We start from the raw sequence: 23,658 nt of genomic DNA on the forward strand, positions 1-23,658 counted from the left end.
ACTACAGAACTGTAAGATGATAAACTTACATTGTTTCCAGATGCTAAGTTTGTGGCAATTTGTTATAGCAGCAGTAAGAACCTCATACAGACACACTAAGGTCCAGAAGGTTTAATAACTTGCCCAAGGTCGCACTTTAACACACGGTTCTTTCTACTCTTGTCTACTTCCTTGTTACACATAAAAACAAAAACCGAAGTAAAAAGCTATATTTCTTAACTACCATTTCCTAAATGCTTAAAATGTGCCCTAAACCACCTAAACTACCATTCCCTAAATGGCTAAAATTTGTCAGACCTACTAAGGTCGTTACATTGTTACAGGAAAATGAAGCAACCAGACACTGAGGGATTCTGGAGTAGGAGGTTTATTAACGTGCACGGGCCCATAAGAGTCAATCTTCTAATTCTGAGCCCCGAACAAAGGATTCTTGGGGTTTATATAGTCTATGGGGTCTTCCTGTCTACGTAGAAAAGCGGGATACAGAAGCAGAATGCAGAAATTAGTTCTAGCTACGTGGCAGAAGCAGAGTACAAAGGCTAAATGCAGAAATTAGTTCTAACCACGGGGGTGCTAGTCCTAGCCCTTGTGAATATCCTGCTGTTTGCTTTCCCAAACGGCCCTATCGCTCTTCCTAGGGTGCTTGGGGTTTGGGTAAACAAAGGTTCTTCAAAACTTCCCATAGCAACACAAAGAACCATTTTTAATCCTGAACTCATCCGTAAAGTACATGTCCTCTGCTGAGGGGCAAAGCTCAGAGAGTTTCAGAAACTTGCCTAGGGTTGCCCAACAGATGACAGAGCTGAAGTTCAAGCTCAGGTCTACCGAACTCCAAACCCTGTGGCATGAAGCCCTTGGCATGCTTCGAAGAACTTGGCATGCTCTGCCTCCCTCTCCCTACCCTTTCTCCTCTGTCCAATTGGCCAGCAGCACCATAAAGCTTCCTTGAGCCAAGTCTCTCTATACTCAGGTTAACACTAAACAGTGTGCACAGCCCCTAGCAGAAACTTAAAAGGTTTCCCTGGAGGGAGCCTGAATTTAGATGCAGGTGGGAAGACAAAGTTAAATAAAGCATCGTATTGACAGAGAGCCCTTGCTTTGTAGAATTTGAGTGCAAAGAGCCTCATTTTGGAACAGGGTGTCTCTTGCTCAATACAGAGTAAATAGCTTTCTTACATCCTCGGAAAGAAATGGGAAATATTGAATGAATTCATCTAAGAGCCCCACACACTGAGTGAAAGCTATTTGCCTCATGTTGTTATGACTATGAATTGTACACTTTAATCATTGAAGTCTCCGAAGTGCCTCCCGCTTTAAATTCCTTTTTATCCGCAGTCTGTTTATTTCTTTAGATCTCACAAGCCTTCTTGCAAGACTGAATATATTACTCACTTATAATATGGTTTTTAAATGACCTCTGTTTGATTTTTCCTGCTAATCTTATCTTAACCTCCTCTCTTGAAATAGCATCTTTGCATTTCTTCAATCCAGCATAAACCTAACCAGGAGAATTTAAATTTCCATCACTTCATTGAGTAATAGTATTTTTAAGCACTAATTTTAATTAGGGGATTCAAAACAAAACAAAAAAAAATCCCTAAGCAGAGTCCCTCCCTTCCCCAAAGTTCGAAACAATAGAATTTGCTTTATTAATATTTAATGTTTACTGTGCACTAGCCAAATACACCATCGTGCATTAACTTCCGCTGATACACACTGTGCCCTCCTGGGTGTTCCTAACCCAATGGTACCGTGATCAAATTTTCTTCCATGTCAATTTACTTATCATACTTGGCACAGAGCCTTGTAGTAGCCATAAAATCTACTCTAAGGGGCCAAATTCTTTTCTCCTGGCAAAAAAAAAAAAAGTTGGGTTTTTTTTCTCTTCTTTAGAAAGACAAGCATGGAGATGAAAGAGAGGCTGTGAAATAAATTATACAAGAAAAACCATTTTCTCTTTGTACGTTGAATCATCTTCAACCCAGTAAATACACATGAGTTGAAAATTCTGAGTTCTAGTCTTTTCTTAAGTTTATTTATTTTTTAAATTGTTTGAGTAGTTTTCAGCCTTTCCCCCCACCTTAGCCCAACCCCTCAGCCCTCCTGACCTCCCGCCCATTTTCACCACCACCCCCCCATTATTGTCCATGTGTCCTTTATACTTGTTCCTGCAAACCCTTCATCCTTTTCCCCAGAAATTCCCTCCCCTCTCCCCTCTGGTCACTGAGTTCTAGTCTTTTAAACAAGAGTCTTCCTCATTGGTAGCACAATTTTTTCATGGGCTTTCCCTGCCGGCTGTCCTCCTGCAAGCCTCAGAACGCAGCCATTTAACACTCTGCCAATCTGTGTTTGCAGCGTGAAAGCAAATATTTGTCTACTTGTTGTATTCTTTTCCCTCCTCACACCCCAGGCCACTGCCACCCTCCCTCCACTCATGACCCCTGCACCTCAGGAAAGCCCCACATTTCCAGGGCTTGGTCACAAGGTGTCGCATCCACATTGCAAGCACTACTTGGTTTCTCCATCAGAAGTCACCTGTGTCTCATCTGGGCTGTGCACTCCAGCCTTAGGCTACAGATTTCAACTTCTGTATTAAATCTACCTCGTTGAAAGCCACGTTCACGGACTTGGAGGGAGAACTGTTTATACTGTTGATAATTTCCAGGACTGAAAACACTGGACTGAAAGGAAACCGAGAATTACCCATTTAGAATTTCTTTCTTAATTTATAAACTTAAAAAATGAGTTTTTTTTTAAGTTTATAAAATAGGCCCTGGCCGAGGGGCTCCATTGGTTGGAGCATCGCCCTGTGCACCAAAAGTCTGCGGGTTTGATTCTTTGTCAAGGCACATTCCTAGGTCTGGGTTCAACCCCTGATTGGCGCGCCAATCAATATTTCTTTCACATCAGTATTCCTCTCTCTAAAATCAATAAACACATCCTTGGGTGAGGATTTAAAAACAAAAGGAGCCAGTATGATTCTATCCGTTCATTCTTTCTCCCTTCACTTCCAATTTCTTCTCCTCTCCCTCCCACTTTGCTCACCTGTCCTTCCTTCTTTCTCTCCCTCTGTTCTAGAAATATCAGTGAGTGCCTTCTCTATGCCAGGCACAGGTCCAGGCGCTGCCGCTATGGCAGTGCCCAAGGCGGGCAGTCCCCTGTGTTCACTGGACTTGCATTCTGGCAGAAGAGACGGACATAAAGCCACACACTGAGGTTCACTGACAACAGAGAAAAGCAGAGAATGAGGAAGTCACAAAAGGGGTTGTCAGAAGAAGTTTTCTCAGGAACAATTTGTGGATCTGTATCCAATCCCCCAAAAGTTCATCCCTTTCCGCCTAGAAACAATGCTACTGAAAACGCGTCCTGGAGAAATGGAGATGCGCTCAAATGTGTCTTCACAGGGGTCATCAGTGCTATTCACCACTGCAAAGAAACTGCATGTGACCTTCATGCCCAGTCAGCTTAAGTAAAATATGGTATTGCCATATGACGAGTTAGCAGGTGCTTGTTCAAAACCAAGCCGTGGAAGAGGTCCATTGGTTTGCTGAACGTCAACAACATTAAGTGGTAAAAAATAATAGCTATAGAACATTATGATTAAAATGATCCCATTTTATATAAAATACAAAATCGAAAGAGCGATGCAGATGACCCAGAGTCGGAAGGAGAACAGCCCACATGTCACTGGCACCTGTCCTCCAGGTGTGGGATCAAGGATGAGTCCCCACTTTGTAATTTTTCAGCTGGTCAGATTTCCTTCACTGAGTGTGTGTTACCTATATAACGAAGCCATGCAATATTGTTTGAAAGTGGGTGCTGAGGCAGATCTCTCTGTATCTGCCATAGGTAGGAGAGGCAGTCCCTAAATATCTGTTGAGCAAATTCAAGATAGTCAACAGGGGAAGTTTGAAGTGTGTGTGTGTGTGTGTGTGTGTGTGTGTGTGTGTGAGAGAGAGAGAGAGAATAATTTAATTCTAGTTAAAGGCTTGTGAAGTTTCGTAAACTCCATCATATGAAACAACTTCATTCCATAGGAGTTTTTCAAATGCCTCAGTGTGATGTAATATACTGTGTAGATTCAGAAAGGGGAAAAAAAGATCGGTTGTTAAAAACACATAAATTTCAGACCGGACGTGTGGGTTTCTCATAATAATAATGATGATAATAATGGCTCATTACATTGAATAGCACTTATAAATGCAAATTCACTTTCACGTTCATTCACATGATTATCCCAAATACTCTCCGCCAGATAGAACCTCTTTGGGATCCTCACATTGCCTTTGCCCCTTACAATCCAAATAATTTATGGATCAGCTAAAATTCTGTCTCCAAATATCTAAACAGCTGCACCTTTTCCATTGACAACCGTTCAGGGAATTCCTGTCTCCTTCATTAGAAGGTTGAAAATTTCTGACGTTTCCTTTGTCTGCTAACGTCTTCAATTTGAAAACAAAATCTATGAGCCACAGCTCTCAAATGTAAGGAGGAAATTCTAGTTGAGGTGGTATGCAGGGTTAGAGGTAGGGTCAGGGTAAGGGTTAAGGTCAGGGTCAGTGTTTGGGTTTGTGTACATTGGAGATTCAGGCCACAGAGAAGAAAGGAGAGGCAGGCACGTGGGAATTTAAAAGGCCTCATGTTATACTGTGAAGTCATGATTTTCTTAGTGTGCAGAAGCTACAAGCCTTTAATCCCACTCAAGTGAGCTTTCTTGGTTTGTGGTTTGTTTTGTTTTTTTTTAAATCTGCATCACTTGAATCCATTTTTCTTTGGGAGAAAACAAAATAATTAAAGACAGTATTCTCCTCATGTTGTATTTTTGCTTAACAAAATGAGCAATAATAATCCCGGGCTTTTCTCTGACAATTAAGACCACTGCACTTCTCACTCAGATGGCTCATTCCGTTTGGGTGTCTTCTTTGCCACACACATCCTGCGCTCTTCCCACCTCGACCCCACGGGAATAGGCACAAATTATGTGACCACCACATGGTGACAGCTCTTTCCCAAAGGTTTGAGGCACCAACTGACCTCCCCCCCCCCCCCCGCCGCACAAGCCTCAGTGCACATTACTCAGGTGCTCTCTGCAAACCTTTTCAAGTGTGTACTAAATAGTTTTCATCACAATGCTCTCAATTCACAAAATTATGCAACATTGTGCAATGTTACGGACTGGCTGCATCCTTCTGCTTAGGCTCTAGAGAATGAACTCACCCCCGATCTCTGAGTCATCCTATCACACTAATGAGAACAGGAAAGGAGAAGGTCGGAATGGGTGGGTCTACACTGGCGCCCTGGTCCTAAGCACCTTTTGTCATCAGCCTTTATAGGTTTGTTTCAAAACTGCCGTAGGTAAGACATTTCATTACAAAAGTTTGGGCCGGGTGTGGCCAGGAGAAGAGAGTCTAGTAGAGTCAGATCTCAGGGAGGAAGTGACCCCAATTCAGTTGCTGACAAGGAAGCTAAACTCCCACGCCTGCCACCCCAGGCCAAGACAGGCTGTAAGAGCTTCAATTAAATCTGCAAGAGGCAACATGGTAAATGTAAAATGCTAGTGTCGTTGTTGTAGGAAAGAGATGATATGAGTGTGAAGTCCTCAGCACAGTGCCTCACAGCTGGTCAAGTTCAAAACATATTACATCATCATCGCCATCATTCTTATTTATACACTACAATTATCTTGTTTCCTGCACGAGGAACCCAAAGCTCAAGCCTCATGGTTTTCACGCCACTACCGGTTCCAAAACACCCATCACCTCTTGGTTAAAAAATGTATGTCTCATAATCAACAGAAGAAAAAAGCAAACAAAATATAACCAGAGATACTGAAATTAAGGACAATCTAACAATAGCCAGAGGGGAAGGGCACAGTGGGGAGAAGGGTTTTCAGGAACTACTATAAAGGACACATGGACAAAACCAAGGGGGAGGGTGGAAGCAAGGGAGGGAGGTGGGTTTGGCTGGGGTGCAGGGGTCGTGGTGGGGAGAAAATGCAGACAACTGTAATTGAACAACAATAGAGTAATTTATAACAAATAAAATAAAAATAAATGTGTGTCAGTCATGTGTGTGCACATGTATGTCAGTCACAAGTACAGCTGGATGTTCCACTTCTCTCCTTGCTCCGTGTTACTCACAGACAACGTTGACTCATGATGTTGGCTCTCTGAGCTCCTCCCACTAATCTCCTCCGCATGACACTTGTGCACGGCTTGCTGAGCGCTGTCCTACACACTTCCCATGTAGTAAATTTCATCTGATCCTCACAGCAGATGCGTGAAGAGGGTACCACTGTCTTGTGATTTTATATTCAAGAAAACAGAAGAATCAAGAGATAATTAGCCAGGCACACACTGTTAGAAGGCAGGGCTCGGGCAATCCGGCTCCAAAGCTCTCCTGTCTTCCAGAAAATTCCAGAATCAAAATTAGAATAAAAAATCCTAAAGTAAATTGGCACTGTTTGGAAGTGACCCTTCAAAGGATGCTCCCAAAGTCTGAAGGGTTTTGAAATGTCCTCTTGGATGTCCACCCAGGTGACAAACTGTTCCAGAATCTTCTGAGCCCAGAATCTAACGGCCTTTCCACAGTTTTAAACATTCCATTTTCCGGGAGTGTGATCTCTGTGGAAACTTATGTAAGGTTTTACCTTGGTTTATAACTTTCCTGAGGCAGTCATTCATCATTTTGGAAAATCTTGATATTTTCCAAACATAACCACCAACGCATTGCACCTGTATTCAGCGTGTAGATGTGTATAAATAGCCAAACCTATACGTGAGTGCAAATGTTTGACTATTACATTTTTGTCTTCCAGCAAGGTCAAACCTAAACATTCTTGTATTGAAATATACCTTATATTATTATTGTCATAAATCACAGTCATTCTTCTCTTACTCTAATTTATATTATTATTAGGACACTATATTTTGAGGTTATATGGTAAATGGGTCATATTACCTATAAATTTTACTTCATAAGAGTAAAAGATATATTATCAAACATCTGCTATAACAATTGACCTGATTTGAATAAAGAACCACTGCTGCAGTACAAACTAAAGGGAAATACCAGTAAGAGCGCCAATATGCCACGCATTTCCGTGTATTTCTTTATAAATCCCCACATGTGCCGTAGTGGAAGCAGGGTGTTTGTGGATTCCTGCTGACTGGAAGAAAAACTCATTTTCAAGACTAAACCATGCTTCTCCATAAATCAGGGAGGAGTCACTTTAACCCAACTTCACGAAACATCTACAAAGTGCAAGGCACTGTCTGAGCCATAAATGGGGCTCCTGTTCCTCCCTCTCCAATCTCATCTGACCACAGTCCCACTCAACTCTGAAGACAGCATCACAGGCCAGGTAAGTGGCAGGTGAACATTACTCGGTTTTGCGTTCCCATCTGGGCATCAGATCCATTCTTCCTGCAACAAGGTTTTCTTGTTAAAATATTTTGTAGGTATTTATCTACAAACATTTGTCCTTTCCCCCTCCTTTTCTTCTAAAAATGTTCTGATTGTGTAAGTACTTGGCTATACAATAAATATGTTTTGATTTGTAGTAGCATCCAGGATATAAAACAAACCCGAAGTTCTATAAAAGTTTTAAGACATTGGAGATCATTTGCTAAATTATTGAAAATGGTATTGCTTGAAAGACTTGCAAGCTGAGCGTGTATATTTAAAGAGACAGACAGTAGGTGTGGAATCCGCAGGCTCTGACCTGTTATTTAGTATGCAGGCTTATCTTCATAGAATACCCTTGGAAGTCAATAGGATTTCTGCCCAGTTAAAAAGGTAGGAGCCAGCCTCCCATTGTGATGCGTGGGTCACAGGCCTCCCGACTCACTGAAGGACCCCACACCACGCGTCTGACTACGGAGTCAAGCATTCATTCTTCCCCTTCTGTCAGGGGACTGAGGAAACATTCTTTTTCAAACAAAAGGTCAGAAGTGTCTAAGTTCAAACTCACGGCCCTTCCACAGTCAGGTTATTATAAGCACTGGTGTGATTAATGAGCTGAAATAAAGATTACCTCTGGCACCGTTGTGACGGATAGTTCATTTCAAGTGTCAATTTGACGGAATGAAGGGATGATGCCCAGACAGCTGGTAAAATGTGATTTGTGGGTGTGTCTGGGAGATTTGTGGGTGTTTCAAGAAGAGATTAGCAATGTAGGTGGGGATCTTCTACTCCACTGGATGCCTGAATGGAACAAAACCGCGAAAGAAGGGTGAGTTCTCTCTCTCTTCTCGAACTGGAATGTGCGCCTCTTTCTGCCCTTGAATGTTGGAGCTCCCGGTTCTCAGGCTTTTGACCCTGGACTGAATTATATCACTGGCTTTGCAGGCTCTCCACCTTTTGCAGCAGATTGTGAGACTTCCCAGCCTCTGTAAATGCATGAACCAATTGCTATCATCCATCTTTTCTATCTTTGTCTATATCCATAACTAAGTTCATGCCTATATCTATCCTATTGGCTCTGTTTTCCTGGAGAACCCTGACTGATGCAACCACCTTGCAAAAACAGGTCTGCCTTTCGATGCAGCACTTCGAAAGGTTGAATATTAAAACACAGGGAGTTCTTTCTGATTTCTCAACCAACAGGGCTGCTGTCTTGCTCCACCATTGTAACCCCTCCCCAGCTGTGTTTGCCTCAGTACTTCCACCTCTCAATGCTTACATTCAGGACTTGTCTACTGTTGCCCCCATCCCCACCCAGAAGAAACACAAGTTCTCAAATGGCAAGAATTTTGTCTATCACATCAACTTCTGCATCTCCAATGCCCATCCACAAAGCCTCATATAAAACAGTAAGTATCCAGTAAACAAATAACTAAATGTAGCCCTGCCTTACAGAGCAGTAATTTTTGCTGAAGGGCAATTGTAAAGGGGGAAAAGTGCAGATAAATAGAAAAATATGTGGCAGCATCTTCTGAGGTGGTGGTCCAAGCTTACACAGTGCCCAGAAGGAACTTACAGCTTTCAGAACATTCCAGGATTTGTGATGTCCTTGTAACCTGTGGGAGGCTAATGGAAATCAGCACTCCTTACTGCTACAGTGCATGTTGATAGAAACAGAATGTAGAGCATAGTTTTCTGTTCATCCTCCCCCATCTACTCTTTGGTTCTAGGGACAGGACTTCTCAGAAGTGAGTCACCCCCAAAAAGAGAGTCTTCTTGGACTGATGGGAGAGATTAGGCTCCTTCAGGGACCTCGTGGTTATTCATTAGAAGGCGTGGTGGGTCACTGCCCAGGCTGATGTGGCTCAGTTGGTTGGAGCTTTGTCCCATAGACTGAAAGTTCATGGGTTTGATTCCTGGTCGGAGCACATAGCCAGGTTTGGGGTTTGACCCCCAGTCAGAGTGTGTATGAAAAGGCAGCCAATCAATATTTCCCTCTCACACTGATGTTTCTCTCTATCTCTTGCTCTCTTGCTCTCTCTCTCTCAAAGCAATGGAAAAAAATGTCCTCTGGTGGGGATGTAAAAAAAAAGAGGCATAGTAGGTTATGCTGAGAGTGGATTTTATGCTCTGGGTGCAGACAGCTACATAGGAGGGGTCCCCACCTCTTTCTGCATTCGGATGGGGAAGCGGTCTTGGGCAGGAAAGTCACCCTTTGAATGTTTTTGATTTTATTAAAGTCTATCTTAGAAATCGCCTTGCTATGCCTTCACCTGATAAGACCCTTGGACATGGATGATGTTGCCTCACAGAGGACTGTGGAACTACCTAAGGTTCTCCAAAGCACTGGGGGTGGGAGATGAAAAAGCCAGCTAACATTTTACTGGCTCTGCTTAATTCATACTTAGAGCTAAGACAGTTCACAATGTCAATGAATAAAATGGCTCTATTTCAGGACACAATTAACAAGGGCAGAGAAGGTTTACACAGAAAGGTGGATGTTTCAGGTACTAATGATGTCCCATTACTATTTATGGCATAAAAATGAAAAGATGGATCTTTGAAAGAGGAAAAACATTTAATTTTTATAAAAACATGTTATTAGAAAGAAACGTTGTGTTCAAATTTTGAACTCAACGTTTTTGTGGCATAATGAAAAATATGTCAGCCTTCATAGTTTGGACAAATTGGAGTCCAGGTAAATTATAAAACAATTTTAATGAGATGCAATTTCTAGGCTGTTGAGTACTTTAATAAATAAACAAGATGTTCCCTAGCTAATACTTATGTAGCATAGTTCATTCTCTCTGAATAGAAAGCAGAGGTAAATATTAGTTTTGCTAAGGTCAGAGCATAATGAAATCTAAATTAGTGAATAAATCAGTTTTCAATATGCATCTAAATTTTCCAATACTCTTAAATAAGGATATTGGAGGGGTGTGGATCACACTTTAGCATACTTCTTCAAATTATTTATGCCTGAATCCCAAATCCTCAAATGCTACTTTCCTGCTCTGTTTAAATGGTAAGTTAGGGTTGCGTACATTCTGTGATGGTTATCGACATATTTATACATGTTCAGTCTCCTAAGAGATGTTGAACTTGTCCTTCCAACATATAAAACTAAGCATCCTATGTTAGGACTACCTGACCTTTAGCATTGTATGCATTAATAAAACAAACTTGCCAAATCTGGGCTTCTATGTGCCAAGTAGGCATTGAGGGGGAAACTGTTCAATGAATTCTCACAGGCGTCTTTTCTTTTGCTGGCCAGTGAGTCACACGGGGAGAAGATGGCTTCGCTGTGACGCCACGGGCATCCTCTCTGGGATTTCCCTGCAGTTCGCACAGGCTGTGAGGGAGGCTGAATAAACAAGCTTCCCTTCCTCGGTCCATTGGAAATACCACGCAGTGTAAACTCCCAGCAAACAACCATAAAGTTGGCAAATGCTCACTGTGTCTGTGAAGATGGGGTGGTTCTCCCCAGACAAGCTTTGGGAAACAATGTTCTGATTTCTGACGGCAATTTATTGTTCTTTGCCATCAACTGTGCTTAGAATGTGGCCTTAAATTACGGGCCTTCCTCTTTCATTCCCAGTCTTCAGAATGTGAAATCAGAGAATCAGAAAGCTTTGAAGAGGTCACTTCCAAATACATGGAATTTAGATTTTTTTGTCATTAAATGTCTATTCACTCTGGTCTTTTTCTCAGGAGACTCACATTTAATGACACAGCGTTAACTAAATGTTGGGGTTTCAACTGAAGCACATCCGCCCCCATTCAAAGCCCTGAAGACCCAGGCCTCCAGTCTCCCCAGGACACTGACCACCACTGTCATTTCGGTGGGGCTTGGATGACGTAGCCTTATAAGTTTCTCACCAACAAGCAGGTGAATTTGATTTGAATCATTATCAGGGAAAAAAAGGAAGAAACAAAAGAAAAGAGTTTTGAAAAAAGAAGCTCTAAATGAAAGTTTTGCTGGATAGAGCAATCTTGGTTGTAGGTCTTTAGATTTCATGACTTGGAATACCTCTTTCCAGCCCCTTCTTGCCTGTAAGGTCTCTTTTGAGAAATCCGCTGACAGTTAAAATGGAAGGACAGATAAAGTGCTTCTCAGATAAGATCAAATTCAAGGAGTTCATCATCACCAAGCCCTTATTATATGAAATGTTAAAGGGACTTATCTAAGAAAAAGAAGTTAAAGAAACATGAACAGTGAAAGGACAACAAACTCACAGTTATTAACAACCACACCTAAAACGAAAGCAAACTAAAAGGACAGCTAGATTAGGAGTGGAAACATAGAAATGAAGATCTGAAGGAGGGTTAGCAACAGGGGAGTGGGAGGAGGGAGAAGGGGGGAGAAGGTACAGAAAATAAGTAGCATAGACAGTAGATAGAAAATAGATGGGGGGGCAAGAATAGCATGGGAAATATAGAATCTAAAGGACTTGAGACACATGGTCATAAACTAAAGGGGGGTAATGGTGGGGATGAGGGGTAGGGTGGAAGGGAATAAAGGGGGAATAGAACAACTGTAACAGCATAATCAATAAAAAAATTTAAAAAATTTAAAAAATAAATAAAGAAAGAAAGAAAGAAAAAAGAAAAAAGAAGCTCTAGCCCTAACCAGTGTGGCTCAGTTGGTTGAGTGTTGTTCTACAAAGAAAAAGGCCACTGGTTTGATTCCCATTCAGGGCACATGCCTGGGTTTTGGGTCTGCTCCCCAGTCTAGATGCATTCAAGAGGCAACAGATTGATGTTTCTCAACCTCTCTTTCTCCCTCTCATCCCTTCTCTCTAAGACTAAAAAATAAATAAAATATTTTTAAAAGAAAAAGCTGTCCAGGCTTACTTTGCTCTGACGGGGATGAGCAGGGATTCTTTCTGAGATGCTTATCCACCAACTCACTGGAGCCTTTGTAGCCCTCCATTAGCTACAATGGGAAGCTACGCTCCCCGACACGGCTTTGGGTTTCTGTCTTTCTCGCTCTCAGTTTGGGTTCCATAAAAGCAGCTCAGGCACAAGTTTACTGAGATAAATGTTGAAGGAGAAACACAGATCACCTCCGCGGGACGTAAAGCTGGAGGAAGGTAGGTACGGCTTTCTAGGCGCCGGAGCACACAATCAACATGGCAGGGAGCAGAGGCAAAAATGGAGAGCCCAGGGCCCTGGTGTTAACTCCCTGAAAACCAGCCCTCATTGGGGATGTTCTCATTTTCTAAACAAACAAAAAAAGGCAGTTTCTTCTGCTTAAGTGCATTAGAATCAGAATTTGTATCACTGGCACTCAAAAGTTTTAACTAACAGCCCTGGTTGCTGCGGCTCAGTGGATTGAGTGCCAACCAGCAAATCAAAGGGTTGCCAATTCAATTCCCAGCCAGAGCACATGTCTAGGTTGTGGGTCCAGTCCCCAATGAGGGGCGTGCAAGAGGCAAACGCACATTGATGTTTCTCTCCCTTTCTTTCTCCCTCCCTTCCCTGATGTCTAGAAATAAATAAATAAAATCTTTTTTTTTTTTAGTTATAATTAATAGAAGCCCTGACCACTGTGGTTCAGCTGATTGGAGTATTGTCCCGAAAACCAAAAGGTCACAGGTTTGATTCCGGGTTAGGGCACGTGCCAAGGTTGCGAGTTCTGCCCCAGTCGGGGCATATACAAGAAGCAACCAATTGATGTTTCTCTCTCTTTCTCCCTCCTTTCCCATCTCTCTAAAATCAATAAGCATGTCCTTGATGGAGATTAAAAAAGAACAAGGAAAAAAAATTTTCACTGGTAGAGACATTGGGCTGACTTTTTGAGAATACCAGGCTAAGGAATACCAAGGAGCCACTGACGCTTCTGTAACCTAAGGCTCACCTGTCTTCGAGAACATTCTACCTTACATCCTCCAGGCTGTTGCCATAACAGGACTAAATATTCCCCTATTTATTATGAATTACCAGTTATGTATCCCTACTCATGTCTGTAAGTACCTTAGGAAAAGGCAAAGCTTCAAAAAAATTGAGTTATAAGAACCATATCAACAGGAGAGAAGGCTCTGAAAGCCAGGTAGACGACAACGGTACTTCCGCAGTGGCTGGTGAGCCCAATGTGACCTCAAGTCACAATTTGTCTTCTGCACCTACCTTCCCGTGAGTAATGAATTGTTTCAGGTCAGGCATATGTTCTGAAATTCCCCACAGTTCTTACTCTTACTTACCATAAGTGAGGATCATTTCAATTCAGGTCAGACACATGGTACCTCATGGTTTTGCTCAATATCCCTGATTTTAAAATTTATATTGCTCATAAGCAAAAATGGAAATGAATGCTTCTTGATATGATCTTTCATATTGTTACTTGTTTGCAAGCAAACACAATGGCTGCAAGATGAAGCTTTGCCAGTAACGAAATAAATAATAAGCAAATCTAACTCTCCTAGTTGTGTATAATTTTGGAAAAAAATTTCAGACAAATTAAAGTACCAACCCAGTAACACAGGGAGTTGAGGCAGAAATAAAATTGGATGTACGTTTTGGGACAATTCCCAGATCTCTGGTTAAAAATCCAGTCTTTTCTCTCTTAGTATCATAATGCAAGTCATTATTTCATTTGAAATATAATTGACTATATTTTTAAAGTAAATGATTTTTTAAAAACTTGGGAATTCTATATGTTACTAATTAGTGATACTACATCTCAAAACTGACTTCAACATCCCAGACACCAATATATCATACTGAGAACTGTTCCCTTAAAAGACGTGATGAGAGAATCCTTCCCCAAAGTTCAAAACCAATTTTTGAAAGAAATCAAATCAGAACCGATCCATCACTGCCCTCTCCAAGCATTTGTTGAAGACTGACTTATGTACTGGACCAGCAAAACTCAAAATTCTTCATGAAGCCATTTATATTAATGGCATATTTCCAGCAAGAAAAATATCATCCCATGTAATACTCTCTTGCTCTCCTATTGTGTTCTATTTGCAAAGACCTAAGAGTTCCTTCATGAAAATGTACAATCTCCCAAGGGCAGAAACCTATCCCGTTCAGCAAAGTATAAGCCAGTACCTAGCAGGGTGCCTGGCAAATCATAGATGCTTGTGAACTAGTTACTGAATGAATGAATGCATCTCAGAACTCTCACATATTCTTAAAAAATAAAAATAACCAGGTTATTACTCCACAATTCATCCGCCACCTGTAGAGGTAGTTTTTATGGGTCCTAGCAAGTTCAACCTTGACTGAGATGGCAAGATTTCCCTGTCGTCTTCCCTTCGCAGTGAGTCTGTGTCCCTGATCCTCTCCCCAGAGGGGTTTAAGAGGACACAAGGCTCAACCTGGCCAGGTGGCTCAGTTAGTTGGAGAGTCATCCTGGACATCAAAATGTTGCAAGGTTTGATCCCCAGTCAAGGTGCATATGGGAGGAAGCTGATCAATGTTTCTTTCTCTCCACCTCCCACCCCTTCTCTGTTCCTCTCTCTCTCTCAAATCAGTAAACATATTTGGGGTGAGGATTAAAAAATGAGGACACAAGGCAATTGAGTTGAGGTTCTCTGGGATGACTAATAGTAACTCTGAGATCCTTCACTACCCCCCCCCATTTCTCACCATGGAATATCCTTTCCTTCTCCCCCCATTGCCAGGATTCATGGTCTCTCCCAGCCATCCACCTTCTCTAGAACTTCAGTCTTTTTTCCACTTTGCGTCTTCCCTTCCTCTGGGCTCTGAGAGAGGAAATACTGCCTCTGCAAGCATGGGTCTTAATCTTTATTTCTTCATTAGTCTTTTGGATTATTTGACTATTTCTACTTCGTGTGGTCTTCGGCAGCAAAATACAGAGACAACCACCCAGATTCAGACATTGAGATATACCTCTACCTCATACCATTAACATATTTATAAATGAGATTTCTAGTGGTGGCACACTGTCCATTATTGGGCAAAATAATGTCCAATTATTAAATTGGGCAATTATCGAATTGCCATTATTTCTCTGTTGTTGCGCATCATTTTTTAAAGTACCATAAGCAATTCTTAAATAAGTTTGCTTGTACCTACACGTTGGTGAATACCATTAATTACTTACCCGGGATATGTTCTTAGGAAATATTAGGCCAAAGGACTGAACTTATTCAAAGACTAAGTCCAGCCTGAGATATAACAGAGAGCAGAATATCGCTTGGTTTGAAAGAGCCCTATAAAAAATGTGGCCATAAGGCCCACAAGCAAGGACTCACTGAGATGTGGTCTGAACATCCCTAAAATATTCCTTGCGGAAATTTTGTTGATTTACAGGGAGAGGCTGTACTATAGCCCCTCAAAGGTATGACGGGTGGAAGGCAATGGCAGGGCATTGAGATGCGTGGGAGAGTGCAATCGACACACAAAGCTCTTCCTTGTGCGTGTCCCTCCCCTCCCCATTCCTCCCCATTAATAAGGGTGCCGTTCTGGCAGGGAGCAGACCTGGAGAGGATCACCTTGTGCTGAGAGCACAGCCTTAATAAGGCAGGGATGCAAACTAACAAGCATCGCGCTGGCTGCATTTGGGGGAGTCACAGAAGCCAGAGCTGTTTTATTTCCTGCCAGTTTCATTCCAAAAGCCAGCGAGTAGACTGCCTTTTCTTCTTGATGGGCATATGGAAAGCTTATGAATGCAATAATGAGAACTCTGAGTGCCCATTTGGACCCAAGGGAGTTACATAACTTTATCACTTTTGGGGGGTCGGGGGAGGGTAGAAGAACCGAGTGATGCCTTCCATTACTTCCTACGCATAGCCACCTCCTGCTCCCCCTGAAATGTTCCCAGCAACACAGAAGCTGGTGTGAATGTACCTAAGTTTACAGCTTAGAAAATGAGGGCAATTTTACTTGACTGCCCCCTTGGGGTTTCCAAAAACACCCTCTTCTTTATCTGCATACTTGATATCACAGGCCATTGGTTTCCAGAATATTCCCACCTAAGATCCCTGTAGAGCATGTGAGGCCTGGTGCAAATGAAAACTCGGGGCCAGGTGTCCAAAACTGATTGCGAATTCCCCCAACAGTGGCAGACGGTGGCACACCGAGTCTGGGACCCTTCTCAGAGGCGGGGCTCTGTGTGATTGCAGAAACCCCCCCATCTCAGAGAGAGAAAACACATGGCCACCTTCCTCACAAAGAGGCCCAGAAACAATGGCCCTTTGCAGTAAACAGTGAGAACCTGGAGAAACTGACTAATTTCATTCAGATGAAAGAATACACTATAGAGAGTGTGTCAAACCCTATAAAACGGCCAGGTGCTTTTACCTACAAACACAACCATCTTGTACAGTTCAGCCTAGCTCATAGTAGCTGTCATGGTGGTACATTGTCCTCGGGATTGATGAACTTCGAGTTGGCAGACAGAAAAGGAGAAGAGGTGATGGTCATGGTTGCCGCACACAGGTGCTTTTGGTGACTGATGTGTGTACTAAGGTAACTTGAATTGTTGTGCATGTGTGCGTTCATAAAAGTAACACCTCTGCATCGCAGACACCCAGGAAACTCTACAAAACTATTTTTAAACATGCAGGTATACCTTAATCCTATCACTTTAAAATATGTGGGTTTTGTTCTCATTTTTGGTAGGTGGGTGGGTGGATGCATGGATGGACAGATGCATACATTAATATAGACACACATATGTGTACAGGTACATATATAAATACATCCATAGATGCGTTTGATTACAACATTGGTTCATGCACATAAGCAGTATTTTGTTTGCTCCTTTCTTCTCACACACTGTCACATGTGACACACAAGACTGCGCATGTGCACCATCTCACCATAGGGAACCACCACCATCTACGTAGTCATTTCCCTGTTGCTGGACACCTTTTCATAAGCTATCACAAACAAGGCTGAAACAAGCATTCTTGAATTTCCCGAGCACACGGTGAGGTGGGTCACTTCTCCAGGTTCATTCCCACATGTGAAGTTTTGGCTTCAGAAAGTTGAATTTTTTAAAGCTGTTGACAGTGCCCTCTAGAAAGGTGAGACAGGACAGGAGAGATGCTGTCCTGTACCTGCATCAGCGTCAGGGACGTGCTGATGACTTCTCATTGGTTTCTCCCTTTTAAATACAGAAGTGAAAGGGGAACATAGTCTCAATGTGGATGATGCAATAATGCAGAATAAAGTACTACACGTGCCCTTATTCTCACTTCCCCCAAGATACATGCTGGCCCCCACCTGGCACTTAGATTCTCAACCCAGAGGTAGCTACTGCTATTAATAATCTCACATACAAGCCTCCAGATGGTTTCTGAACAGTTACAGCAATGTGCATGCCCATAAACACAAAATTTTTACAGAGTTGTGACCTCACTACTCACATTGTACTGCAGTGGGATTTTTTTCATTTTACAGTATGTCTTGGATGGTTTTTGATGTCATTCTTTTGTCATGTGGATGAGCCATGGGTTCTGTGTCCATTGCCTTAAGGACTGTTTGACATGCAACCTATTTATTTTTTCACTTGTTCAGTGTGAATCTGAGCCTCCCACACTCGGAAAGGTAAGTAGGCTCCACAAGGTCAGGGTTACTGTGTGTCTTGTTCAGCCTGAATTTCCATAAGCCGTGTACTTGACATGCACTTAAAAAATGTTTGTTGAGGGAAGAAATGAAGGACTAGAAGAAGGTGTCCACTTTTCTCTGCTTCTGCAGTGAACAGTCTCACACATACATCTCCATGCACATGGGTGGGATTTTCTTAAAGTAACCTCCTAGGAGGAGAAAATCTTGCTCAAAGCATATACAGTGTTTAATGTTTGATATACTGCCCCCCTCAAAAACTTGAACAATTTTCATTCCAACTCATAGCATGGGAGCATGTCTCCTTTGCTACATTCCTGCCAGCACTGAGAATCAATGATTGATGAACAAGGGGATGGGCTTGAGAAGGAAGTCTGTGAGCGTGCACCAGCAGGAGCTCCTTGGACACCTGGCTGCTCGGGCTGGGCATTGCCCAACTCTGGGGCGCCATTCATACAAGCAACAGCATGCATGCCGGGCATGGAACCTTCCAAAGCAGCTACCCTCAGGGGTACAGAGGTTGCTCTCTGAGCACTTGAACCTTTCTTCCTCTGGTTCATATGTTGACAACTGCCAGCCGGTCAACCCTATGCTACTCACAGAACTTAACTACATAAAGGTGCTGCTGGTACAGCTCATTGTCATAGAGATACAAAGTCAGCTCTCACCAAAAGCACTGCCAACTGAGACAAACTCGGCTGTCGTGCCCCGAGTAAAAAGGAGGAGAAATAATACAGTAGAAGCCTTGTTATCAGAACTGGTGGATCACTTGGCTAATCGACAAGATCATTTAAAGTAAAAACAGAAAACATTCATACATACTATATAATTACAGATAGATAGATAGATAGATAGATAGATAGAGTGTGTTGTAGTTGAAGTACATTCTACTCTTCGATAACAAAGAGACCTGAAAATACAGTGGATTGATGAAGACAGAAATTGATTTCTTGCCCACGAAACAGGATAGGCATAGGAAGCAGAGGTTGCCCAGGGCTGATGGGCTACGTCAACCTCATCACAGGCCTTCCGTCATCTCCACTTCCCCACAGATAGCTCCAGCTCCCACCACCAGGTGAGCGTTCCAGCCGATGGGAAGGGAAGACCAGTGTGAGCGTGTGCCCATTCCTGCTAAGGGCATGACGGGAATGGGCCCATACCTTCTGCTCACATCCCTTTGGTCACATGGCCACATGGACCTGCAAGGGCACCTCAAAAATGTATCTTCCCATCTGGATGCTATGGACCAACTAAACCTCAGGGTTTCTATAACTGAAAAAGGAAGTAAGGAATAAAGATGATGGAACAACCCCCAGTGTTTGCCCTAAGCAGAGTATTTTAACTTTTTAAAACATAAAATTTACAGGCTTACCATTTTCTAATGCAGAATACAATCCCTGAGTGTGGATCAGTTGATTAGAACTCTACATTTTCTTTCTCATAATAATAGAATGTATAACTCTAATTTTCACTTTTAGTTCCTTGAAAATGCTGGAAGACCTCAAAAGATTTTTAATGTAATTTGAGTCCAAACTACTAGTTTTGTAATATTTTTTACTGTCTTAACATTTGACAGCATTTTTAGATAATTTCCTTCCTCATTGTTTTCCAAAGCATTCAATTTCATTTTCATAGAGATAAGTCCCTTTTCACTCTCATATTTCAGTTTACATAATACTTAAGTTATATAATTATAAAGGCAAGTACAATTATCATGGACAGATTTAAGACAATAAAGCTAACCCTTGGTAAGCAGAGAGCCAAACAGAAGAGTGCAGGAGACATAGAGACCAACCAAGCACACTTAGCACAGAGGTCAAAGCAGGCAGCATGCTTTTCAGAGGGAACCAGAGAGTCAAAGAATCCAGCAAGTTGGTGGAGTGGCGTTCAATGAACAGAGCTCCAGCTAAAGCTTTAACAGTGCAAGCCACTGTCCCCTCCAGCCAACCAATGAACAAATGATTCCAGAGCAAGTGCAACATGGGAACTACAAATTTGCTATGTCTTCCCCTAGCCCCTTCTCATGCTTCATAGTATAAGTATCCGTGGGGTTTAAAGATGCAAAACTCCCTTTTCCATGGCATGGCCCGAAAACACAAACCAACTACTTCCTGTGGCGCTTACCTGGAAAAACAGATCTCATCCTACCCAAGAAGAAAGCGGCCAGTTGATGCCATTGACCCATGGCTTGTCAGTGTCCTGTCTGATGCCTCCTAAGGGGATTTTCAAAGATAGTTCTCTCTGCTAATGATTTTTCCCTCCTGGACCGACCTGAGATCTGTACCTCCAGTAGAATGAGAATCCATGGAGATGGCTTTTGCACTGAAAAGGTGTCAGTGCTTTGCAATTTCATCTTAATGTATAGATAAAATAGTGGAATAATTTCTAGTGTTGTTGGGCTTACTCTGACATTTGCAGAATTTATCAGTCCCCCACAGCCTCGTCTGATCAATAAATTGCCACCTCATCTCCCCCCCAACCCTATTGAAAAATAGCACAGTGCTCATGTAATGCTGTTCTAGGAGAATGTATTACTAAATAATTGAACAACATTGATCTTAAAATTGAATTACCCGATGCAGCACACTTCCTTTGTGTTAACAAAGTGTGACTGGTTCCTGTCGAAAGCCAGCCCATGGGTACTTTTCTAGCTACTCTGGGATTCCTGGTTATTCTGAAAATAAGGAAACACTTAATTTTATTCATTTAAAGCCAAGATCCAACCACTTCTGTCTTTTTCTGATTTTTTTATTTCATAGTGGATAGTGAATAACTTATATCAGGAAAAAGGAGTAGTTTATCACTGTCTACTGATGTTAACGCATCTCTCCTCTGAGGAACAAAACAATGTTATTTTTTCTACTGGATTAATGTCTTCATAAATCGTTGTGAAAGTATGCTTGTGTTTATAAACATAGTATGTGTTGGTGAGCCTGAAATATGGGAATAGTCTGTTATGTATGTCTATTCATCAAACATTCATTGAGGTCCTATTTTGCACTTATTTTGTCCTGGGAGCAAAGGGTACAGGACAGAGAGAGCCTGTGTCCTCACAGGACCATCAGCTACATAACAGAACTGACAACAGCAGGCAGTTTAAACATTCAGCACTGAAAAGTGTGTGCCACATTGGGAGTCCCCAAATGCAGCGTAGTTATTTGGGACAATACATCTGTGGTCCTTTTAGATTGCCTTCCTCTCAACATCCATATGAAAATCATGACTCTCACCTTAGAAACTTAACACATTTAAAAAATTATCTTCTAGAAGATTCTTTATGACACTTTGTGGAAAGATATCATGATTGTCTCAGAGGCAAGAGCAACCGGGTATTTCCACTTTAGCCTAAATCAGCAGCCTCCCCATTACTGGGGCCCATAGGCCAAATCCTGCTCCCAGAGAGGGAGAATCTTTTGCAAACATGACGATTGCATAAAATGTACGTTCTGGTGCCTCTACATAAAGTTCCGCTAGAACACTGCTCCATCATCGTCTACCTGTGCTCTCACACTGCTGTGGCAGGTTCCAGTTGTTGTATAACCAAAACTGAATGGCCTGCAGGCCTGAAATATTTAGCATCTGGACTTTTGCTGAAAACACTTGCCCAGCCCTGGCTCAGGGAACCCATGGACTGTGTGGTGGCAGTTAAAAAAATGAAAGTACGTGGAACCCTAACTCTTAGCTACACATCCCAGCGAAGCTTCTGTTAGCAGATCCCTCAATCTGTTCTCTCTTTCTGCTTATCAGCTTTCCATTTGTGATCCCCAGAAAGATGCAATATTTTTTTTAAAACAAACTGAATCCCAAAACATCAAAGATGAAGAAAATATTGCAATGTTTTTAAAGCAGAAATAGTATTACTAATTCCTTTGGACTCATGGCTCACCATGGCCTTATTACTGGCCCAGCCTTTCTTTAAATTTTTGATTTTTTTTTTCATTCATCATGGGGGTTTTTAATTAATTTTGATTTTTTTAAATATTGCATTAAAATATTATTTATCTGGATTACTGAGTTTTCTGGCACCTTTTAAATTTTTTGCTTCAGGTAAATCCATTTGGGCTGCTCTAACAGAACATGGCAGCTTAGGGGGCTTTCCCAATGAACATTTGTTTCTCGAAGTTCCTGGGAAATTCAAGATCAAGGCACAGGCAGGTTCAATGTCTCCAGGTGCTATTTACTGGCACATACACAGCTGTGCTTTTGTGGTGTCTTCACCATTAGAGGAGGGAGCCATCCAGCATCTCTTTAGCAAGGGCACTAATCTGGTCCTCATGAGGGCTCCACTCTAACACCATCCCATCAGGGGCTAGCTTTCAACATAGGAATTTGAGGGCACACAAGCACTTGTTGTTGGCCCTGGTACCTCTGATTCATGTCTGAAATTCCTGTAAGGACAGAGGGAATTGCACAGGAGCAAAGAAAGAGAGTAGCCCCTAGCATTTGAAGGATAAAGCAGAAAATATCAATTTAGGAAAAAGCCACCTCCATAATACTTAGCATTTTTTATAATGGAAAGAACAAAATCCTTCCAGGGTTTAAACTCCATATATTCGATGTGAATGAGAAGACTCGAGCCTTCATTTGTCACATTACAACAGGAGGCCCACGTGTACCTCTGTCAAGGTTATGGACAAAGTGAAATTACTGTCCTGTGAAACTGCCATGGGGGAGGCGGGAAGGGGGCTCCCGACATGCGTCAACAGAGCACCGCGGAGCCACACGTGACAGGCTGGGAGAACCCTCCACAGTAGCTGGGGGAGGCCAGTACCTGCCAGCTTCAACACGACTTCAGAAATCCATTCCAATCCAGATCTCTGAAATGCAGAATCCAAACTTTCTGCATCAAGCCCTGGCAATGGGTAAAAGCAAATCTGGAGATATGCCTAGGAATGAAATGACCTCATTCAGTTCCGTGAATATTGACTGAATTTCCACCATGACCTGGGGACTGTTCAAGGCACTTAACATGCAGATTTGTTTACTGCTCATGGGAACCTTACAGAGACTCCATTTTACATGTGGAGAAACTGAGGCACTGAGATGTGAAGTGATAGTTCCAAAAGGTCACATAGCTAATGAGCAGTGTGCCTGAGTCACACCCAGATTTTGAGCCGCAAAGAAGTGACTCTGGCACAAGATAACCACGGCAGTGCAGGAGGGAAACTGGATTAGCAGGTGTCCTCATGTCCTGCTGGGTAAGTCAATTATCTTACCCATTTATTAGAAGAATTCCCTTGCTACTAAATACAGAGTCATTCAGCACAATTAGGGTTCCTAAAATCTAGAAGTTTGAACTGGAAGTTCAACCTCTGTCCCCCATTTTATAGTCAGAGTCTGAGGCACCAAGAGTTAATTAGCTTGCTACAATCATAGGTAATTATTATCTTTTAATTGACCCCCAAAAGAGGATTCAGTAACCAAAAATGTTAAATAAATAGATGACAGGTAGATAGATGATAGATAGATAGATAGATAGATAGATAGATAGATAGATAGATAGATAGATAGACAGACAGTCTAAGGAAGGGTAATCCAATCATTTAGAAAGAAACTTGTTTATTGCCAGGAGCTAAATACAAGAATGATTAAGGTCTTCTACTGAATTGAAGCAAGATTGTGCCCGGATGTCTGCATGCCACCATGTATATTTTTCCGGTTAACATTTGCCCCCCTCTCCCTCCAGTTGCCCTTGAGAGGATAGGAACCTGA

This window comes from Artibeus jamaicensis, unplaced genomic scaffold (assembly GCF_021234435.1).
Source record: "Artibeus jamaicensis isolate MK-2021 breed Jamaican fruit bat unplaced genomic scaffold, CSHL_Jam_final contig_685, whole genome shotgun sequence".
Taxonomy (NCBI): Eukaryota; Metazoa; Chordata; class Mammalia; order Chiroptera; family Phyllostomidae; genus Artibeus; species Artibeus jamaicensis.